We start from the raw sequence: 24,378 nt of genomic DNA on the forward strand, positions 1-24,378 counted from the left end.
TAGTCAGTGTTTTGTAAATAGTCAGTGTTAAATAAATAGTCACAGTGTTAATGGTCAGGGTGTTGAGTAAATAGTCAGTGTCAGTAAATATTCAGTGTTAAATAAATAGTCAGAGTGTTAATGGTCAGAGTGTTGAGTAAATAGTCAGAGTGTTAAGTAAATAGTCAGTGTTTAGTTAATAGTCAGGATGTTAAGTAAATAGTCAGTGTTTAGTTAATAGTCAGAGTGTTGAGTAAATAGATGGAGTAATATAAAGCAAATAGTCAGAGTGTTAAGTAAATAGTCAGTGTTTAGTTAATAGTCAGGATGTTAAGTAAATAGTCAGTGTTTAATTAATAGTCAGTGTGTTGAGTAAATAGATGGAGTAATATAAAGCAAATAGTCAGAGTGTTAAGTAAAAAGTCAGAGTGTTAAGTAAATAGTCAGTGTTTAGTAAATAGTCAGAGTGTTAATAGTCAGAGTGTTAAGTAAATAGTCAGTGTTTTGTAAATAGTCAGCGTTAAGTAAATAGTCAGAGTTTTAAGTAAATAGACAGTGTTATAAGTCAGAGTGTTAATTGTCTGAGTATTAAGTAAATTAAACAGAGTGTTAATAGTCAGAGTGTTTATATTAAGTATACAGTGTGTTACGTAAATAGACAGAGTGTTAATAGTCAGAGAGTTTATACTTTATAAGGGTATAGGATTTTTGCGAGGATGGCAGACATAATAACAATGGCTTTAATTTACAATTTACAGAAGACATCAAGATTGGAATGCAACAAAATTCTGGTCAAAAATCATTTGTCGTGCAGACTTAATTCGTTACATGTAGGTCACTAAACCAAGTCTTGACAATCAATCCTACCAGACTCCTGCGATGGAGTGGAAACGTTCTGGAGTTCAGAAAAAATCTCACAATCAGTCGTAGAAGTAAGATTGTCGTAAGATTTTTTTGTAAAATTTTCGTACGTTTGACGTAACGTCAAAAAACAGTCATAAGTTTACGTCTAGTCTAGGGTTGCCGTAAGTATATAAATTCTATATACTAGTATATATTCAACATATGAATAGATAACCTACATGTAAACTCTGTTGGTCTTATGCCCCCAAAGTCTAATATTTGGGAGCATACAGTTTCTGCTCTGCTCTGTCCATTTCAGCTGTTCATCTGTTTGTCTGCTCATAAAGACTTTAACTTATTACTTTGTAATTGTTGGTGTTAGCTGCATGGACTTTCATTTTTCCACAACTTAATTTCATGTGACATAGCCTTTCTTTGGGCACAAACATTTGACTTTTCTTTGAAAAACATTAACTTTGACCTTATCTTTTGAACGTTTGGTGCTAGGGCTGTCATACATTTATCATTCAAAACTGTACCTCTCTTTGAAATAAGTAACAAAATTTTTAAGTTTTAAAACTGTTTATTAGGTAAGGAGACATCAGAAAATCTCTGTTTTCACTTGTAAGCATTGGCCTTATGTTTAGGGAGGAAAGAGAAACCTTCTGGTACTGGACCGAGCAGCATCTCACTGTAGAAGAACAAAATTCTTTGTTAACAACTTTTCAGAAAATTTAGATGAGTATAAAGGAATATTTTCATTGTGGCCTTACGAGTATTATTGACCTTTTACTTTAATTTTGATCCAAAGGTATTACCAGGTAACATTTTAATTGCTATCTTTGAAAAAAACCATGATGCCTTTTTCTTTTTCAAGAGAATGACAGATTTGAAGAAGCCAAAGCATAGGACTTAAAATATAGAAAATGACAAAACCTTATACATTTGAAAATGGAATAAAAATATTACCTTAGTTTGACCCAGTCTCCACAGTTTGGACTAGCCATGAGAGTCTCAAGGTCATTGCGACCTACGTAATATGGGGGTCGTTCATTGATCTTCTGGGGCACCTGTTCTAGAAGGCCCACAGGTATATACCTGAAATCCAAAAGTGTGACATCAACATCTAATACACAAAACTTACAGTGCATTTACAGACAAATATTCTACAGAAACAAATAACTCAACAAAGTTTATATATTTCAGTGTATACTTGTTTACATGCAGGACATTTGAAAGTTGGGAAGCATAATAGGAGTGCATCTGTACAAATCCCCATTTTTAATATTTTTGATAAAAGTCATGAAACATTATTTGAACTTTTTCTATTTCTTATGGTTATATGTACAAGATATTTCTAAGTTATGTATAGTGAAAACTATCTAATCTGACATGCACAATTTTATGTCTGAATAGAATGGGTGGAGGATGTCACAGTGTAAAAGAACATGAAAATTAGGAAAATGGGAAATTTTACGTCAGAATATACAGTGTGACAGATTGAACAGGTGTCAGATTGGAAGATTTCACTGTATTTTCCAGGTCAAAGAAAAGGTGAGATTGTTTTACCTGTACATGTGTTTTATCCAGGTCAAAGAAAAGGTGAGATTGTTTTACCTGTACATGTGTTTTATCCAGGTCAAAGAAAAGGTGAGATTGTTTTACCTGTACATGTGTTTTATCCAGGTCAAAAAAAGGTGAGATTGTTTTACCTGTACATGTGTTTTATCCAGGTCAAAAAAAGGTCAGATTGTTTTACCTGTACATGTGTTTTATCCAGGTCAAAAAAAGGTCAGATTGTTTTACCTGTACATGTGTTTTATCCAGGTCAAAGAAAAGGTGAGATTGTTTTACCTGTACATGTGTTTTATCCAGGTCAAAGAAAAGGTGAGATTGTTTTACCTGTACATGTGTTTTATCCAGGTCAAAAAAAGGTCAGATTGTTTTACCTGTACATGTGTTTTATCCAGGTCAAAAAAAGGTCAGATTGTTTTACCTGTACATGTGTTTTATCCAGGTCAAAGAAAAGGTGAGATTGTTTTACCTGTACATGTGTTTTATCCAGGTCAAAGAAAAGGTGAGATTGTTTTACCTGTACATGTGTTTTATCCAAGTCAAAGAAAAGGTGAGATTGTTTTACCTGTACATGTGTTTTATCCAGGTCAAAAAGAGGTCAGATTGTTTTACCTGTACATGTGTTTTATCCAGGTCAAAGAAAAGGTGAGATTGTTTACCTGTACATGTGTTTTATCCAGGTCAAAGAAAAGGTGAGATTTTTTTTTACCTGTACAGGTGTTTTATCCAGGTCAAAGAAAAGGTGAGATTGTTTTACCTGTACATGTGTTTTATCCAGGTCAAAGAAAAGGTGAGATTTTTTTTTTACCTGTACAGATGTTTTATCCAGGTCAAAGAAAAGGTGACATTCTTTTACCTGTACAGAAAGGAGACCCACTCCAGGAGGAACCGCCTGGTGGTCTCTACCCCCTGGGTGTCACTCCCCCAGTGTTCCAGGCCGTTATTCACGAAGCGTTTCAGCATGTCAAATCTCTCCGAGGATGATATGTCCCAGTGCCTTCTCTCTTTCAGCTCCGTAAATATCCAAGGTTTGATCAAAGCACCTCTAAAAGAATACAAACTTTTAAATCATTATATTCCCTGATTGAAAAGTTGGAGGGTATTTAGTGATCAAATGTCCGTCTGTCTGTATGTCCATCTGTCCAGTTGTTACGCTTTGGGGTAATGCCATTATGCACCTCTTATTTAGCATTTTGATCTGACACATATTTCAGCCCTCCAAAAGCAAAACATGGACTTTGCCATTATAATCATATGGAAGGCAAGGGGGTATCATTTAATTAGTAAGCTCATTGCTCAAAGTATCTCTAGATTACATTTATTTCTTAATCTCCTGGAGATTTGCAGAGCTTAAAATTTATAAGTATATACCAGTAGTAAATACTACAAGCATGATTATGGGACATAAATTTATGTTCCTACCTGGCCACCATACATCCCGAGACCTTTGTGTTTTGGAGATGAAGATCCAGATCCTCATATGACAGAATATCCCCATTACCTAAAGAAGACAAACCATGTGGAAACATTGAAAAAGCACCAAAAGATACCAAGTCAAGTCACATACTCTAATACTTTTCTATGCCACGTTCAAATGTAATAAGAATTAAATTTAAATAGTGTTCACATGGAAAATTTAAATTAACAGTAGTTTATTGGGCATTAAATTATTTCACATTACTTCTGTGTGAATGCCGTCAAGTCACATACTCTGATACTTTTCTATCCCATGTTCAAATGTAATAAGAATTAAATTTAAATAGTGTTCACATGGAAAATTGAAATTAACAGTAGTTTACTAGGCATTAAATTAATTCACATTATTTCTGTGTGAATGCCAGGGGAGGCTGATTCAAATTAAATTCTGACGCATTCGTTATGAACAAAATTATGGCCCACATGAATTTGGACTTTTCTTTTTCTTCATTAGCAGAATTTTTTTCCTTATACCGTATAGCGGGTTATTTAAGCAGGGTGCTAATTTTGGCTTATTTTAGAGTTTTGATGGTAGCCCGTTAAAAATTTAATCGCTAAAATATTCAGTACTCTTCTTAGTGTCCATTTGTAAAGAGTTAAAACACTGTCTCCGCTAAAATAAAGAACTATATGTGGTATATTGCATATGCTTGCCCCCACAAAAGTCAAATTTTGAAAACTTCCTGAAATGTGCTGAATTCAATAAATTGTACGAGAAATATAAGTTAACAGAAAATATTATAGTTCCAGAGCAGTGTATTCACAATTTCTGTTTTTATGACGTCACAAATTAGTCCGATTTTATATCCTTTTTCAGAAAGAGGACAAAATGGACAAAATTTCAACAATTTAAGCTTTAGAATTTATAGAGCGCATGTGTGTTCAGGAACAATATTGACATATATCATTGATATTATCATTCTACACATTATATCAAAATATTAATCCTGAACACACATGCGCTCGGTGACTTTTATTTAAAATATCGACGAAATATGTACATTTTTCTGCAAAATTCATAAAAAACTGAAATTTACGTCATATTTGTGACGTCATTACGTACATATGACGTCATTACTTATGAAATTATTCAGTGCTTTGAAGTCAGCATATACTCCCCTGTTTAAGGACTTAATTAAATATTACTCCATCAAAGTTTGATTTTGGGGGGCAAATGTTGGTTAATACCGCATATAGTTCTTACACAAAAATTATTGGCATACCTTTGAGCAGGCAAAACGCCAAATTTTACACCCGCCAAGAAAACCAGCTATACGGTAGATACATTCTTATGTAAAACTTTCATTACCCATTGTAGCCCCACCCAACCCCTGGGCTTCATGATTTGAGCAAATTTTAATCTACATGTAACTACACTATCTGGGGATGCTTCTACATAACTGTGACTGACCATCAGCTTTGCTGTTCTTGGCCTTCATCTCAGGTAAGCTAAACACAATGGCAAGGCCTTGAGTTGCCTTAATTAGTACTGAGAAAGTTTGGAGTTGAAATACTTACCGAACACAGGCATTGGTTTACCCGCCTCTGCACATTGGTCAATGTAGTCCCAGTCTGCTAGCCGAGTGTACCTCTGTTCTCGTGATCTACCATGTAACTGTCAAATTTAATAGAAGTTATTAAAGGACTTTCAATATTAAAAGTTCCTCATTGACACATACAACTCCCACTATTAAATTACAAATAATTTTACAATGTTTTAAACACTTTCCATATGATTCAAGCAATGAAAATACATGTACATGTTTGGTACATGTACATGTACAGTGCATGTAATACTGTTGACTAAAATGAAATGACAAAACTAAAACATTTTTTCCACCTTTACTTTCAAGCTTGTGAAAAATCCATTACCCAACTATCAGCCTGAGAGTGAATTTTGGTATATAATACACTGAATGTAAATCAATTTTAATGCAACAATAATGCAGAAATTTTATATTTAAAGGTATGTTTCACATGACAATTCTAAGACCTCCACAATAAAAATAAGAGTTTTCCTCTTGTTATCATTTAAAAAGTCATTTCTTGGGATGGAATAAAAACAAAATATGACCAGTACTCACTGTTACCATGGAGACCCCCCAATCTCTCAGTTTGGGTATGACTGTGTGGGCAATGTTCTTGTTGTCAAATATTCCCGTCCTCATTTTAACGGTCAGTGGAACGTCCAGTACGGATCTCATCCCCGCGATAATCTGCTCAAACTTGTTAAGTCGACCAATCAAAGCACACCCTTCCCCCTAAAAATATCAAATCAACAATTAGTATGCAAATGTTTACTCTATATAAAATTATCAACTCCTATTAGACTTTGGTTTGAGGTTTGACTGTATTTGAATACTATGATTAATACTATAAGTTATCCAGGTTCAATCAAGGGTATTTACTTATCAAACCCAAGGTTAATCAGTGGTATCTCAAACTATCGAATAGATTTATTACATACTACAATGCATTGTGACATCACATTACTTGCTTTTGTGATAGATGTGATAGAGAAACTATTCATTTTGATGCCGCGTTATTTACCCATTGTCCTAAGCTGGGTGTGCGGAAATTTACACCCAGTTTGTTTGATTTGAACATATTTTATTGTATATACTTTACAATTGGGACTAGGCAAAAGTTCTAAAAACTTAATACGCCCTTTTCCTACATATGCATTATACCAAACATACTGTAAATGTATTACATTTGGCGTGTACGATATTTGGCGGAAATGCCATTTTCAACAAGTTAGAGTAGATTTGATTTAGCGCTGTCTGAATGTGCTAGATTATAAATGTATGATTAAACAAGACATTTAGCGATGTACTTGAATTAGGGGACTCTGCTTTCTGCTAAAATCGCTAAATAGAATACACCGCTAAATGTAATACGTTTACAGTATTTACATACATGGGTTTCAGCTAAAATGAATTAAAACAGAAAAACATAATATATAATAATCAGAGCAAAACACATTCAATAGAATACATTCCTTTTGTAATACACATGCCGTAGAAAATTTACAAGAAGTAATTAGTGTATCAATCAAACGTCCTGACTTTTTAATAAAAGTTTGTACAAGACCAGATGAAAACGTGATATATGAAGTTCCATGCCAGTGGAAAGTTTCCATATTTCCTGCATAGAAAATAAAAGTACTTGCCTTCTTGTACACCAGATCTATAGGACAGCCACAGTTAAGATCCAGAAAATCTAGTTCTACATTCTCATTGATCAGCTGTGAGCACTTTGTTAGTGTGTCTGCAAAACCACCACAAATCTGAAATGAAACAAAAAACAGTCTCAAACTTTATATCAATGTTTCTATCCAATTAATCTTTCTCAATTCAAGACAAAAATGAACTCATTATAGACTGGTAATTTACATGTATCTTATTGATAATTTGTTTGGGACATGAAGTACTGCAACACAGAGGACCTAAGATTTATCAATGACTCAATGTGAAAACAAACATTTTGAAATAAACACTTCATCCCATAGCAGGGTTGGGGTCTGGAGTTCCTCCCTTAACAGAGGGGTTGAGATGATGGGAATTCCAGAATAACAGGGGTGGGGTTTGTTATAGGCAGGGAAATTCTCTGGCCTGGGTCTTAAGAACAACCTTGCATATATATGGTATCATATTGAACAATGGCTAAATCCTACTTACAAAGAACTGAAATTAAAGTTTAGTTATGACCAAATAAAAACGCTCTGTGTACACATAACAAGAGGCCCATGGGCCACATCGCTCACCTGAGAAGCTTTGATCATTCTGTTCTTTACCAGAGTTCCCCCTTGTAATACATTATGTATCCCCACCCTACCCCACTGATCATAATTAAGACATTTTGAAATCAACTACCCCAGGATCCTTCCATGTGCAAATAAGTTTCATCTTTTCTGGCCCAGTGGTTCTCGAGAAGAAGATTTTCAAAGATTTTTCCTATATACATGTATTTTTATGTAAAACTTTGATCCCCCCATTGTGGCTCCACCCTTCCCCTGGGGGTCATGATTTGAACAATTCAAAATCTACATTACCCAAGAATGCTTCCACATAAGTTTCAACTTTTCTGGCCCGGTGGTTCTTGAGGAGAAGTTTTTCAAAGATTTTTTCCAATATATTTCTATGTAAAACTTTGATTACCAATTGTGGCCCCACCCTTCCCCCGGGGGTCATAATTTTATTTAGAATCTACACTATACCAGGATGCTTCCACATAAGTCTCAGCTTTTCTGGCCCAGTGGTTCTTGAGAAGAAGATTTTCAAAGATTTTTCCTATATATTTTTATGTAAAACTTTGATTCCTCATTGTGGCCCCGCTCTTTCCCCGGGGGTCATGATTTGAACAATTTAGAATCTACACTACCCAAGAATGCTTCCACATAAGTTTCAACTTTTCTGGCCCAGTGGTTCTTGAGAAGAAGATTTTCAAAGATTTTTCCAATATATTTCTATGTAAAACTTTGATTCCCCATTGTGGCCCCACCCTTCCCCCGGGGGTCATGATTTTTACAATTTAGACTCTACACTATCCCAGGATGCTTCCACATAAGTCTCAGCTTTTCTGGCCCAGTAGTTCTTGAGAAGAAGATTTTCCAAGATTTTTCCTATATATTTCTATGTAAAACTTTGATTCCCCATTGTGGCCCCGCCCTTCCCCCGGGGGTCATGATTTGAACAATTTAATATCTACACTACCCTAGGATGCTTTCACATAAGTTTCAGCTTTTCTGGCCCAGTAGTTCTTGAGAAGAAGATTTTTAAGTATTTGTTCTATATATTTCTATGTAAAACTTTGTTTCCCCATTGTGGCCCCGCCCTTCCCCCGGGGGTCATGATTTGAACAATTTAATATCTACACTACCCTAGGATGCTTTCACATAAGTTTCAGCTTTTCTGGCCCAGTAGTTCTTGAGAAGAAGACTTTCAAAGATTTTTCCTACATATTTCTATGTAAAACTTTGATTCCCCATTGTGGCCCCGCCCTTCCCCCGGGGGTCATGATTTTTACAATTAAGAATCTACACTATCCCAGGATGCTTCCACATAAGTCTCAGCTTTTCTGGCCCAGTGGTTCTTGAGAAGAAGATTTTCCAAGATTTTTCCTATATATTTCTATGTAAAACTTTGATTCCCCATTGTGGCCCCACCCTTCCCCCGGGGGTCATGATTTGAACAATTTAATATCTACACTACCCTAGGATGCTTTCACATAAGTTTCAGCTTTTCTGGCCCAGTAGTTCTTGAGGAGAAGATTTTCCAAGATTTTTCCTACATATTTCTATGTAAAACTTTGATTCCCCATTGTGGCCCCACCCTTCCCCCGGGGGTCATGATTTGAACAATTTAATATCTACACTACCCTAGGATGCTTTCACATAAGTTTCAGCTTTTCTGGCCCAGTGGTTCTTGAGAAGAAGATTTTTTAATGACCCCACCCTATTTTTGTCTTTTCTTGATTATCTCCCCTTGCGAGGGGATATGTCCCTTCATTTTAACAATTTAAATTCCCCTTCACCCAAGGATGCTTTGTACCAAGTTTGGTCAAAACTGGCCCAGTGGTTCTTGAGAAGAAGTCGAAAATGTGAAAAGTTTACAGACGGACAGACAGACAGACGGACGGACATACATTTGGTTATATATTGGGCACATCAAGTCCAAGTCCTATTGGATACTGCTTATTGGATACAAAAAAAGTGTACACACGAGAGAGCATTATTTGGGTAGTTACTGTTCAAATCTTATTGGATATTAATACTCGTGTCCGTATTTTATTGAGTTTTTTCTTATTGTTTTTTATTCATTTCAGATTTATTATATATTTAATATTTGCTGGTAAATTCAGACAAGACTGAAAACCTTTGGTTTTAAACCCATATTTTTGTCAATTTCTGTGATATAGCTCTTTTATTGTAACACCTAACTAATTTGTTCTTAGCAATAAGGATATACACCTGTATATTTCAAAATATCTAATATTAAAATATATGAATACCTAAGTGCAAAAAAACTGAATTGTGAAAACTCAACACATTTCAGACTCTGTTCAACCTTTCTTGAATAACAAAATTAAGTATTTAAGGAGAAACCTTTTTGAGTCATGACCAATAAATAATAAGCAAATGCCCATTACATGTTGGACAGAATGAAGGTATCCAACAGGCATTGGACAGGTGTCCAATACCTGTTGGGTTGTATTTTGACAAAGGGATTAAACTATCCAAGAACCATTGAACATGTGTACATTGTCCAATTCTATTTGGGTTTCTTGAATCTCCTCATCAAAATACAACCCAACAGGTAATGGACACTTGTCCAATTCTTCTTGGGTTTCTTGAATTGTTTCATCAGAATACCACCCAACAGGTAATGGGCATCTGTCCAGCTCCTCTTGGATATCTACATCCCACCCAACAGGCAATGGACACTTGTCTAATTCTTGGGTTTCTTGAATTGCATCATTGAAATAGAACCCAACAGGTAATGGACACCTGTCCAACTCTTCTTGGATATCTACATCCCACCCAACAGGTAATGGACACTTGTCCAATTCTTCTTGGGTTTCTTGAATTGTTTCATCAGAATACCACCAAACAGGTAATGGACATCCGTCCAACTCCTCTTGGATATCTACGTCCCACCCAACAGGCATTGGACACTTGTCCAATTCTAGGGTTTCTTGAATCTCCTGATACAATACAACCCAACAGATAATGGACACCTGTCCAACTCCTCTTGGATATCTACATCCCACCCAACAGGTAATGGACACTTGTCCAATTCTTCTTGGGTTTCTTGAATTGTTTCATCAGAATACCACCCAAAAGGTAATGGACATCTGTCCAACTCCTCTTGGATATCTACATCCCACCCAACAGGCAACAGACACTTGTCTTATTCTTGGGTTTCTTGAATCTCTTCATAAAATACAACCCAACAGGTAATGGACACCTGTCCAACTCTTCTTGGATATCTACATCCCATCCAACAGGTAATGGACACTTGTCAAATTCTTCTTGGGTTTCTTGAATTGTTTCATCAGAATACCACCCAACAGGTAATGGACACTTGTCCAATTCTTCTTGGGTTTCTTGAATTGTTTCATCAGAATACCACCCAACAGGTAATGGACACCTGTCCAACTCCTCTTGGATATCTACATCTCACCCAACAGGTAATGGACACTTGTCCAATTCTTCTTGGGTTTCTTGAATTGTTTCATCAGAATACCATGCAACAGGTAATGGACATCCGTCCAACTCCTCTTGGATATCTATATCCCACCCAACAGGCAATGGACACTTGTCTAATTCTTGGGTTTCTTGAGAATCCCCTCATTATAATACTACCCAACATGTAATGGACACCTGTCCAATTCCTCTTGGATATCTTCATCCCTTCAATAGTATATAAACTAAAAGGTAATGGACATTCTTCTTGGGTTACTCAATTTTTTTTTCATAAGAAAGAAAACCCAATAGGTATTGGATATTGGTTCAACTCTTCTTGGAAATTACATCCCAACTTTAGAATAAAACCCAACAAGTGATGTTTACCTGTCCAATTCTTCCTGGGTTACTTATACCCTTCATTAAAATTGTCAAATTTGTCTTGGATATTTATATTCTTGCATTAGATTGCAAATCCAATAAGTATGACATTTACCTTCCCTAGTTGAATTCAAATTTGTCTGCATAAGCATACATAAGTCCAAAACATATTTAATACTTTAATTCTAACATTCCACATCTCATTCAGTGTACACTTTACAAATGATAGGAAATATTTAAGCATTTTGTGCCTAAACTATTTGGCTTTAAAGAATTTTCTAACCATGTTTGCAAAATTTAAATTTAAATATTGGAACTTGGAGCAAGGCATTACAGGTAAAACAAGATGCTGAAAACCATATTGATAAATAGATCACACCCTTGATAAAATATTTGCCTTCAGTTGCTAAGATTGTGTTGTATTATATGGAAAATTTCTATAATCCTGTTTATTACAGATGCATGTACAATGCATATTTTCCCTGTAATAATAAAAATACTTCTGAGATGTAACACAATGGATTAAATAGTCACCGATGTTAAAAGATATTACATTATCTCATTAATATGGTTTGGAAATCACAAACTTAGTTTTGAAGCCGATAAAACAGTGTCACACCAGAAAACTCAGTTACAAGTACAATGAATGAATTCCTTGAATCAAAACTTTAAAATAATTGATGCACTATGTCCAAATCTTTTCGACAAATTGGGATAAAGATATTAAATCAAATCATCACTGTTATAAGTCTTAGAGCTAGAGAAAAGTCATTACATGCCCAAATTTTACATGCAAGACTTTGATCCTATATTTCAATAAATGTCAAAATGGTTTTATTTTTGTTTCTGTTCGATACTTTCTTCTTCAGGGTCTCTCATGGCCTATACTGTATGATACTTCCATTGACCCTGCTCTTTTATATTGCCATATGTTTATCCAGTAGCAGTGGTTATGCTCAGGCAATCTTTGAAATATTCCTCATTTCATGCATCTCCTTCAGTTCTGCCTCTGTCCATTTTATTCATTCTGCAATTAAATAAAGGCATTTTTTTGCCGTATAAAACATGTTTTTCTTGACTACAGCAAGATCACCCTTTATGTTGATCAAACCCAACCAAGAAGTAGAAGTATATTTCTTATCCAGAAATGTGTATTGATAAATAAAATGGAAGAAAAACTAAATTCTATCAACTCTTTTTTTTCTTCTATGTCTAACTGCAACTTCATCTTACCCCCCATCCGCCATAATTCTATCAAAATGGAATCATCATTCAACACACAAAACGATGTTGCATATTGATTAGACAGTATGTTAGTTTTTGATTGTTAAGAAGGAGATTTTAAAAAGATTTTACATCTATTCCTTGCAAATTTTAGACTTCTAATGTAAGACTATCGGTACATTAGGGGTACATAATATTCAAAAACATTTCTACACTTAATGATAAAGCTTTCACATTAGTATTGATTTTAGCCCAATGGGTCTGCAAAGAGGATTTAAAATTGACCTAAACCTTACTAACTGCTTTGAAATTATATTGACAGGGACAGAGACACACTTGAAACTCCATCCCCCCTTCCTGGGGTATGCTTTGCACAAAATTTAATTAAAATTGACTAAGCTGGATAGAAGTTGAAAATATGAAAAATTACAGTCAAACAGATTATGAATAACTTTCAGCACATCAGACATGAAGTAGTGATCCTTAAATAAAATACACCTACAAGATGAAGCTGTTTTATTCCTTTGAAGTGATATCTAGTATTGTTTCTTTTCCTGTATGCCACCTCTATCAGAACAAAATGTTATACATGTATTAACATAACCTATGACCGTATAGTACCCCAGTATTTACTTTACAATTAATTATGTTCTGGAACCAACCCTCAGATGCCCTTAAAACAAATGATTCTAAACTGGCAAAGGTAAAGGGCATCTGAAGAATTTAAAATAAAATGATAGTACAAACAAGCAAACAGTGTGCATGAAAATGTTGGCAAACACTAGAAAAAATACTAAGGTACTTTCTCAAACTTAACATGAATACTAAAGAGGTTTTATGTAGCTGTATTGCACAAACCAAAAGCTTTTCTGCAGTTAAAGGTTGATTGCCTAGTAGTTATGTAGTATGTACAAGTTTTTTCCCTCTATCTCTTCTAATTTAAGAAGCGAAAATGTCTCTAAAAATCTTATGGTTGGCATGATGTATTCCTGTTCATTTTACTGATTACTTACAATTGTCCTATTTCTGAAGGTCATCTTCTGATGAGTGTGTTCTCTGCAATGTTCACAATTGAAGTTCCTGTTTGACCTGTTACATATTGAAAATCCTCAATGAACATGATTATGGTTTTAATTTCCATTTTAATTATTGATTACTTTTATTAAAAAAAATCTAAACCAATTTATTGTAACATAATACTTAGGAAAATATTTATGTAATATCAATGGAAAAAAAGGAATCATTATCTCCAGTTATCCTAAAATCACAAGTAAGCATGAATCATATAATTTCACATAGGTAAACCCATTAGCTTTTTGTGCTATTAAACCATAGTCATCGCTATGCAATAAAGAAAATCAAGTACTAATCCACAGCTTGGTGGCAATAAAGTTACTATCCCCGAGTAAAAAGTGACAAGCCCAAATATAGAGGCAAAAATTAAAAAGTAACATTGAAAAAAAGTTCATCGTGAAAAAAGTCAGGGTATTAACTACAGATGATTCTTTTTAAAATTAAAGTTCAATTTAATTTTCGCTTGTAAAATTTAATCATATATAAATTAATGATTTAAAAAAATGAAAAAAAGATTTTAAATATTCCTTTTCTGGTCATTCACTAGTTCGTCTAATTAAAACGAAGCAAAAATCATTTTGTTTTCATCTTGAACCATTTAAAGCCATATATGGCGTATGTACAATGAAAATTATTAAACTAAAATTATAAGAACTTATTATTTGTATCATTACTTTATATAAACATGATAAAGATAGAAATTTTCCGTAAATTACAAAATCTAAGTCAATTGCGTTATAAAGATATCAAAATTTAATTTGGATTCTCGGAATTTTCTCCGACTTGGAAGAAAATAGAAAAGATTTAAATAACACATTACAGAGAAGATAAAATCGTATTATTAGATAAAACGAGGTGTTCTCCATGCTCCGTGTATGAAAAGCTTTAATTTAAATGTATTAACTATATTTCTTTACTTAATTTTGTATTTTTCAAAAATATATTTTTGATCAGTTACGCCATATATGGCTTTAAAAAACGCTACATAATTGCATGACACTTATCATTGAGTTTATTGAGTGAATGTATATAATTTAATAATTAGATTTCTGTGAGGCATATATGTACAAGCAAATATTGCTATATTAAACACAAGAGGCCCAGGGGCCACATCACCTGAGCACATCGGGCAATTTAATCCCCCCCCCTCCTCCAGGCATTCATCATATGAACAAACTAGGAGAATGATTCCATATAAATATCACTAATCATAGCTTTGAAGTACTTCTTTTTAAAAGGTTTCCCTATATATCCCTATGTAAAATCATTTTATCGGGGGTCATGATTTGAACAAACTTGAATCTACACTACCTGAGGATGATTCCACATGAATCTTTCCTGGCCCAGTGGTTCTTGAGAAGAAGATTTTTAAAGATTTTCCCTATATATTCCTATGTAAAACTTTGATCGGCCATTTTGGCCCCACCCTACAATGCAAATTTTAAACTAAAACTTAAGAACTTCATTTAAACAAACTTTATATACACTACCTGAGGATGATATGAGTTTCAGCCATGGTTCTTGAGAAGAAGATTTTTAAAGATTTTCCTATATATTCCTATGTAAAACTTTGATCGGCCATTTTATTGCCCCGGGGGTCATGATTTAAACAAATATACACTACCTGAGGATGATTCCACAATCTTTTCTGGCCATGTGGTTCTTGAGAAGAAGATTTTTAAAGATTTTTCCTATATATTCCTAGTAAAACTTTGATCGGCCAATACCCCCGGGGGTCATGATTTGAACAAATGAATCTACACTACCTGAGGATGATTCCACATGAGTTTAATCTTTCCTGGCCAAGTGGTTCTTGAGAAGAAGATTTTTAAAGATTTTCCCTATATATTGAATTTCCTATGTAAAACTTCGCCCTATCCCCAGGGGTCATGATTTGAACAAATTTGAATCTAAATGAGGATGATTCCAAATATCATCTTTCCTGGCTAAGTGGTTCTTGAGAAGAAGATTTTTTAAAAATGCCATTATTTTTCCCTATCAATTATTCCCCTTGGAAAAGGGCCTGGCCATTATGGCTTTGTGAATCCCCTTAAACTTTTAATTAAAACAGTGGTTCTTGAGCTGAAAAAAATAATTTAAAAAAGAAACAATGACAACAACGACAACGACAGACAACGGACAAATTTTGATAAAGCACTTGAGCCTTCGGCCATATTAAAAAAGGAAAGGGGGGAATTCAAATTAGGAAATAAGGATCGTTTTTAAGTAATCAGTCTTGTAGTACTGCAAAATGGATGCAGTTGTGGAGATTTATGGATAATATGAGCATGCTGTCTGGAATATTTCCATATTAGGGAATTTAGCGCAGAAAACCAGTAGCCCCATCCTCAAAAATGGAAGCTCCGGGTGTAGCGCGATGCTAATTACACACCCATCATGTGAAATAGTTATAGTAGCCCTATATCAATTTCAGTATTGTTTTAAATTAATTAAAACAAATGACAAAAACAATAATTAAAAAAAATCAAAATAAAGCGCGGCGCAATGCCCTATTTTCTCGGCGCAATGCCCTTTTTTCCAGCGCCATGCCCTTATTTCCTAAGCCAAATATGCCCAGTTTATGCAATATTCCTTTGCTGTTCTGTTTATTAAGTGCATGCTGATAATCCCTTTATTTAAACAACGACAGGAAATCACTTCACGCTTGAACGCACGCACACAGCCACCTGGCTAATTAACATGCCTCACGCTGTCTGGGTAGAGGATTTAACTTGAGAAACTGTCATTTGATTGCATTGATTATGCAAGAATTAGCCCAAGACCAAAGATAAATAAACTTGTAAATTATTAACTAATGAAAATCAGGATCGTTTTTTATAAACCGAAAGTAGAATAAAACACATAGTACAACTTGAAGAAAAAACGGATATTTTATCTGAATAAAATACTTACAGTGTACTAAAAAACTGAATGTAATGTGATAAAAAGGCTTAAAAACAACAAACTAAGTTAGTTTCTTTGATTGAATTGATAGATTTGACAAGCTGAGGGTCAAAGTTTCTAATTAAAGGCAGAGTTTTTTTTTTTTAAAACAAATTATGCGTGGCAGTAAGATCAGTTTTCACATGATCCTGTTGGTAGAATATTTTCCAAGTAAAGAGAATGGTCTCTACATGTATTTTTCAAAATGCCCATCCCCCCTTCCCTGAAAAAAGTATTTTCCTTTAATGTTTGAATTGACTGTACATGAAAACAAATAACAGTCCAAGCAGGTAAAAAAAATAATCATACCTCCAAACTTTAATAATTTTTGCACCTGTTTCAGCTAAATTAATACCATGACTTTCTCAAGTGTAACCTTACTACTTTTTTTATTGAAGAAATTGGATGTAAATGCTTTTTTTATATTCTTTTTGTTTCTGAATCAATAATTAAAACATTGTTTTAAAAAAGTGGAATACAGATATATGAATTTATCTTTAAATTACTTGTTTTAAATAAAGATTTCAATATGAAAGGATATTAAAAGTAATTAAACATGTTAAAGTATGTAAAAATTAAAAAATGTGTAATATAATTTCAATGACATTAACATTTGTTTTCAAAGTGCCCTCGTGAGATCCTGTCGCGACACAAAGTGCCCTTTTGATTCCTTGATTACCATGCCCTTTTTAGGGTCTAGATTTAACATCAAAGACAGAAAGAAGCACTGTTTTGACTGAAAGTTTTTCAGTAATACAATGAATCTCTTAAGTTACATATCAGATGAGATAAACTTACATACAGTTATTTAGTTGTTGTCAATTATCCCATTTATCATCATCTCAGCTCACTTTGCGATTGTAACCGATAATTTACAGTTGATTTATGAACACACGATTGTTAAAATTTTCATTTCCCTTTCCAATATACATTGTCAGAACATACTTAGTTGGTTATGATATGAAATTAAATAATAAACACTTTCGATTTATTTAAGATTATCTAACAATATACGATCATTTACTAAATACTTCTCGCCCTCAAGAGAGTTAAAAAGACAGAGAAAATTCAAAATACAAACAAGTGCAACTTAGGATTAATTGTTCCGATACATCTATTTTAATTTTGTGCACAATTGTTTTCAAAATTACATTGAAATCTATTTTCCTTAAATAGGAACCCAGCAATGGTTAATATTAATCGAATAAACTTACCTTTTCTCTTTTCAATCAGAAAATCTTGTTGACATTAAGTGTTTCTTAGTCGCCATATTTTTTTTCCATGAAAACAAACGTTGTTATGATCAGGATCAACGGAAGTTGATTTTCGGAACTCTCGAGAATTTAGAGTTCCGAATGTAAAACTGAAACAACAAAACACGGTGCGTCCGTGAAAGCAACTTTTTTGGACACTTTTTTGGACAAATCGTCGTGTCCAAGTTTTGTTGGGTACTAACCTGCAAATACCCAATTAGGGTGTTTTAAGCATATTCAGCAACACTTCTTATTGGGTATACCCAATAAGCAAAAAGTACCCAATAAGTACAATCTTGACATGAAAAATACCCAATAAATGCACTCTCGTAAACACGGACAGACACAGACAAACGGACGACGGACAAAATGTGATCAGAAAAGCTCACTTGAGCCTTCGGCTCAGGTGAGCTAAAAAGCAATGGTCTGTTAAACAATAAACAAAGATAATCTACAACACTGGTAATGAAAGTGCATTGTACAGTCACATGTATAAATCTTTTTTCCATGGTACATGTATTTCCCAGCCAGAGAAAAAAATCTGTATCAGTCATGCATGTAATTGAAAAAACGTCATTGGCATAATTTTCTTACCTGAACCCCAAACAAATCCTCACTTTCATGCCTCTTTAACAATGCCCACTCGGAGGCCTGACCTTGAAGAAGGTTTAAGGACATTGCCATCTCACTACAGGTGATGTCCGCTCCATAGGCCTTACAGATCCTCCGAAAGGGGAAGTTACCCACCTAAACAGGGTCAGATGTAGACAGTGATGACTATATATAGCAAAATATACTGAATAATGTATTTTTAACTTGAATTTGAATTTATCATGGATTAAAAGATAAGTTCTAGAAAATTCAAATTTACCATGGTGTAAACAACTTAAATTTACCATAGTCTAGATGACTTAAATTTAAAGTGGTCAAGACAACTTACTGTAGTGAGTGGAGCCAGGTAGTTCTTTGAGCTGAAATCTATCTGAATTATCAAACAAAATGGATAAAGTATAGACCAAAAAACTTTTTTTTTCAAAATTGATAATCGAGAAAAATTTTAAAACTTACATTGCTTGAATACATAAAAAACTGAATCAAATTACATATTAAAGCTTAAGCAATCTCTAAACCCTCCTGTTGTGTAAATCATATTGCATGAAAAAGGTCATGACCTACAGTACCTTTTTGGTTTCTTGAGCTCGAAGTTTGATCACCCCCTCTGATTCATCCCTAATCTCTGGAAATAATTACAGAAATCTCAAAATCAAAACTGTTAAAGTTCAATTATACATCCATTTAGCATTTTACATTAATCATATTCAACATAGAAAACCAATGTGTAGCTTTTGTAAATAAACATGAATCTAAGTTCTAATTCTTAATACTGTAGATTCCCAAATATACATGAGGAATTAATTATTGCATTATTTTATTGTTATGGTGCCTAAATCAATGTAAAATCTCTTGATCAACCATCCACTCATGAATTATTGTTCTTGCGATTTGATGTTAAAGAGCCATTTCAAGATTATAAGTACTTGTGCAAATAAGGAATGTACAGTAATTGAACTAATAAAACTGTAAAGTTGGGGGTCAATTTACCAAATAAGGTTTTTTTTTTTGCAGCCCTGTGACACTGTTTTTGTTTGTATAGCAGTATACAATAAGATAGATTTCCGCATAGTTAACTCCTTACTTCAAGACTCTACAGCAAATGCTCTTACCACTGCTCCAGGAGGACAACATACAAAATGTGTACAACATGTAAAGCTAAAAACATCAGACACATACCTGCAGTAGTACTAGAGGCTTCCTCAGCATTCTTTGACTCCTTGCTCTCCTGTTTGGCAGCACACAGTTTAGAGAAGGTGTCGTGTTCTCCTGGGCCCTTTTCTGCACCTGTTTGACAATTTCATTGGCCTTCTCAAAATTATATCTCTTCTTCCACAAAGTAACCTGGAGATCTTTGGACAGGGTGTTCAGGACAGTTTTCACCTTTAAAATAAGACAAACTGTAAACCAACTACCGGTATTATTTGCGTGTGAGAAATATCCGCGAGTTTTGCCACCTACTCTAACTCAGGAACCTTATTTTTGCTTTAGTTAGTATTTGTAAAGCAATGTTTTGGATTGAATTCAAACTGATGAATCACAATTAAAGGATGAAGTTAATAATAGTTGATTTACAGTTACTGTAACTTTTGAATCATTCAAGATTAAAGAATGTCATTTCTGACATACAAGTATATCTATATGATTTGAATAAATTTAACTAGTGAAATTTGAAAGTAAATATTCTGGAAAAAAAATTGTCTGAATCTTATCTGCGCCCAAATCTTTTATTGCTGAGATGAAAAAGAGCAAAAGAAATGGTTTATAGGGGAAATGTATCTACAGGAAAATGAAATATTCTAACCTCATTTACACCAAAAAAATAGAGTCACTTATTCCTTAGATAATGTAACAGAATACATTAGGATCAACAGGATCAATGAATAAAGATACATAACACATACCTTAGATTTCTCCTTGTACAATTCTTCATTGATTATATTCTTGTAATCCTCAGATATGTGCTTGCTACCATATCGACATGCTATCCCATATGGACATTTCCCGTACGTCTCAAACATATAACAATTGGGGCCAATGTCTTTGGGTTTTGACTCCATGAAGGTTTTTATATCATGTGAAAACTTGCATTTCTCTCCAAAGCTACACTCTTTTTCCTTAGATATGGTGGGGCATAACTTGTCCTTCGGTTTTATATGGGTCACTGGACGTTGTTTATTACGCCCCTTCACCTTCATTTTTTTCTTGGGTTGTCCTTCGTTTTCTTCTTGTTTACCTATAGAACACACACACACATTAAAGTCCGTAGTAAATCACTGTCTTAAAGTTAAAAAAATTATAAACAACACTTCAAAATCCTATAGCATATTTTAAAACACAGTCAGATTTTATCACATATCATTGATGGGGGTGAGAAAAATTATATCAAAGGATTAAAGATATAGAAGTAAAAGAAAAGGAAAAAGTGGTTGGCACTCGAAATCACTTCTACTGTATACAGGGTTATTTTCGCCCCATGTTATTTTCGCCCTTTTACACTTGCTAAAAATTTTACCTCATTTTATATTCGTCCATTTCCACTTCTGTTTAAGAATTTACACTGTGTCTTTTGAATTCTCCCCCTTTTAAATTCACCCTCTTGTGACAAGGGCAAAAGGGCGAAAATTAAGCGGGGGCGAAAATTTCCCTGTATACAGTATATATATCTATATTATACTTTCATGTAAATTATTTGAATCTGATTCGTCGAGAAACATTTGATAAAAAACACTACTACCCGCTGAATATTGAAGCCACGCCCTCCTGCGTAGCAACAGTCAACATTGCTTGACGAAGGGAAGTATTCCAAAAAATAGCGACTGCGCGGAAGTTATGCGCGCACAGTTCACTGTGAACTGTGCTATTTGTGAACACGGTTCACAAATACATATGTATTTGTATAAAACATTCAGTATAATATAATAAATATTGCATGTAGTTGAGTGTAACATTGAAAATTTTTAACCCTCGAAAACCATTGTCAACCTCGGCTGAGCCTCGGTTGATAATGGTTTTCTTTGGGGTGAAAATTTTCAATGTTACACTCAACTACATGCAATATTTATATAATGGTATTTGAGATACTGTATTTTAGAGATAATGAAGTTCAAATACAATGTACATAGAATATAATTTAATGCATCATGGTTTTAATTTCACACAGGTTGTCCTCTTTGAATCTGATTACCTACACAATACCTTCATGAAAAACATCATGAAATTCAGTTGATTTCCAATTCCCTCTTTTAAAGAAGACATATTCATACATCTGTAATGAGTTTTACATGACTTGCATTTTTACATGACTTGCATTTTTACATGACTTACCTTTCTATAAGACTTACGTTTTTACATGACTTACGTTTTTGCCCTTGCTCTAGTTGTTCTTTAGTTTCCTTGGATATATATTCTGTCACCAACTCCGGTTTATGGTTGACAAGAACATACCTAAATTCAATAAAAAAATATACAGACATAGTAAAATAAACCCTGAAACATGGTACTATGGATCTACCATAAAATAAATGACTTTTCAAACAATGTTAAATATGTGTTCTTCACTGGAAACTGGTATCAGTTTTGTACAATTAGGAATTAATCCCCATGTTACTGAATTTGTTATTATTTTAGAAATTATATAGATAATAAAAAATATTACTCTGCCTTGATCCTTGCGAAACCAGGCTTTTCCACTCTCCCTGCAGGCTCTGTGGATTCTTGTTTGGCATCTTCATTCTGCTTGTTGTCATTCATTGTTGTATTGGCTTTGTTGTCAACTTCCATACTTTTAATCTGTTCCTCTGTAATGTTCTTTCCCTCTTTATCGTCTTCAATGACAACTTTCTCTGTGTCTGTTTCTACAAGTGCCATTCCTTTTCTTGAAGTGAAAATATTTTCCTAAAGTGCAGGAATTCTACATTTTATATGATAAAATATTAAGATAGTGTGATTAATATCTGTGTTTGGTAGCATAACATCATAATATCTGTGGCAGATATGACTTCAAACAAGCAATTCAAAGAATTGTGGTCCCAAGCTTTGGTGTCTTGGTGAATGTGATTCCATTGTTTATGACAAATTGTGTCAATATATGAATGCCCTATCATATGTAAATGAAAAGTAATTACCAAATTGAATGTAAAAATTTAAAGAAAATAAGGTCAAACATGAAGGTCAAGGGGTTAAAAATCATAGCATGTACATAAATACTTTGCCACTATAATGCACATATCAAATAGGAAAACCTTCTAAATCAAAAGTTAAAAGGAAAGTAGGGCTGTCACAGTTCCATAATTTTTCGTGTCAGTTCCAAAATTTTTAAGGTTTGGTTTCAAGTTTTTTCAGTTTGGGTTTTTTGGTTCGGGTTTATAATAGAATAAAAACTCATGATTTAATCAAATTATATTAAACAAAATTTTTTAATTGGCAATTTTTTCGGTAGTGGAAAAACAATTTTAATTAGATTGAAGAAACAGCAACATAATGACTGGTTTAAAGAAGTTTCCTAACTAGAAAAATAATTGAACCAAATCATTCAAATCACATTATTACTGTCTTTAATGGTAATATACTAATGAACCTTTTGTTTTAGATGCCATTTTTATGGTAAAACCTACTCTATTGTACAAATTGGAACCGAACCGGGTACCGGAAAAACGGAACGGAACTCGACCCGAATTAATCGTTCCACAGTTCCGGGTCATTTCAGGTACCCGTGACAGCCCTAAAGGAAAGAGAACATTTTTGTGAAGTAGATCACAGTGAACTTCAAAGTCAAGGCCATGGGGTCAAAAATCATTCATAGTGTATTCAGAAATATCTGTCATAGGTAATATACACATGTGTAATATAAAATCCCCAGCTTTTCTCTCTCAAAAGTTATGACCAATTCGAAGTTTAATTTTTTTAGGACGTCAAACTTACAAGGTCAAGGTTACGGGGTCTAAAATCAGTAAATTTGGAAAATTCTTGTCGCAGCATGGACGTAAATATAGGTCCCGGCGGTCCCTGGTCACAGGTACTGGGTAATGTACATGTAAGCATGTGATTTGTACATGTATGCATGTGAAATATTCTCATTCAAAAATTATGACCAAGATGAAAGTTTTTGTGAGACTGATAGACGAATGAGATTTAATGCATCCTGGCTTTCGCGAAAGGGGGACAATTAGACTGCTTACCTTATGCAGCTGTTGTGGTCCTGGAAGTCTAGATTTATTTCAGAGCTGTGCACAATAACTGTTTTCGTTTAGAAGCAGGTCTTTAAGGAGCGACGAACTTCGTCTGTATATTTACTGACAATGTCATTCAACAAATTGAATATCTTTTACTTTCAAGGCATGCTACTCATGCTGCAATCGAAAGCAATGTCTTACTTCCGGTTTGAAGGTGCTAGTTAAGTTATACTTAGGAATAAACTTGTATGAATAGATCGTGCAACTAAATTTCCATTAATTTTGGATTTGATGCAATACTTCGATTGAAGCATTTTAAGGCTAAAAGCATATTTCTCTAATTGTCTTTTAGTTGTTCTAATAAATATCCTAACGAAGCAAAATTTAATAAATGAATAAATTCACTGGTGAGTGAAAACTGCAGTCATATTGCAAATTATATCCTTTAACTTTAACTTAACCTACTTTATATACTGAACAGATAAAACTCCAATGCTTAAAATTCTGATCATGGTCCTTCAATTTTTGGTACATTTATTATTGTATACTTATACTTTAAAAATAAAACGGGAAATAAAGCCATTTGCATAAAATACATCGAACATTAACATCTTCAAGACCATGAATAGATAAATGATTTTGGAGTCCCAATCACTTA

The 24,378-nt window shown here is 33.9% G+C and overlaps 1 long non-coding RNA gene and 1 pseudogene across 1 annotated transcript; both read right to left on the reverse strand.

The window, feature by feature from the left end:
• Positions 1 to 1,385: 1,385 nt before the first annotated feature.
• On the reverse strand, positions 1,386 to 23,935 carry LOC134267427 (tRNA-dihydrouridine(47) synthase [NAD(P)(+)]-like; annotated as a pseudogene).
• LOC134267426 (uncharacterized) lies at positions 11,794 to 18,227 on the reverse strand. The gene is made up of 3 exons (XR_009992155.1): positions 17,896 to 18,227; positions 13,678 to 13,753; positions 11,794 to 12,467 (listed from the first exon to the last, which is right to left on the reverse strand). It is a non-coding gene; the product is annotated as an uncharacterized LOC134267426 (long non-coding RNA).
• Positions 23,936 to 24,378: the final 443 nt, after the last annotated feature.

Source organism: Saccostrea cucullata, unplaced genomic scaffold (genome assembly GCF_032062105.1).
Source record: "Saccostrea cucullata isolate Sc308-1 unplaced genomic scaffold, CSIRO_AGI_Scuc_v1 ctg9922, whole genome shotgun sequence".
In the NCBI taxonomy this organism is placed as follows: domain Eukaryota; kingdom Metazoa; phylum Mollusca; class Bivalvia; order Ostreida; family Ostreidae; genus Saccostrea; species Saccostrea cuccullata.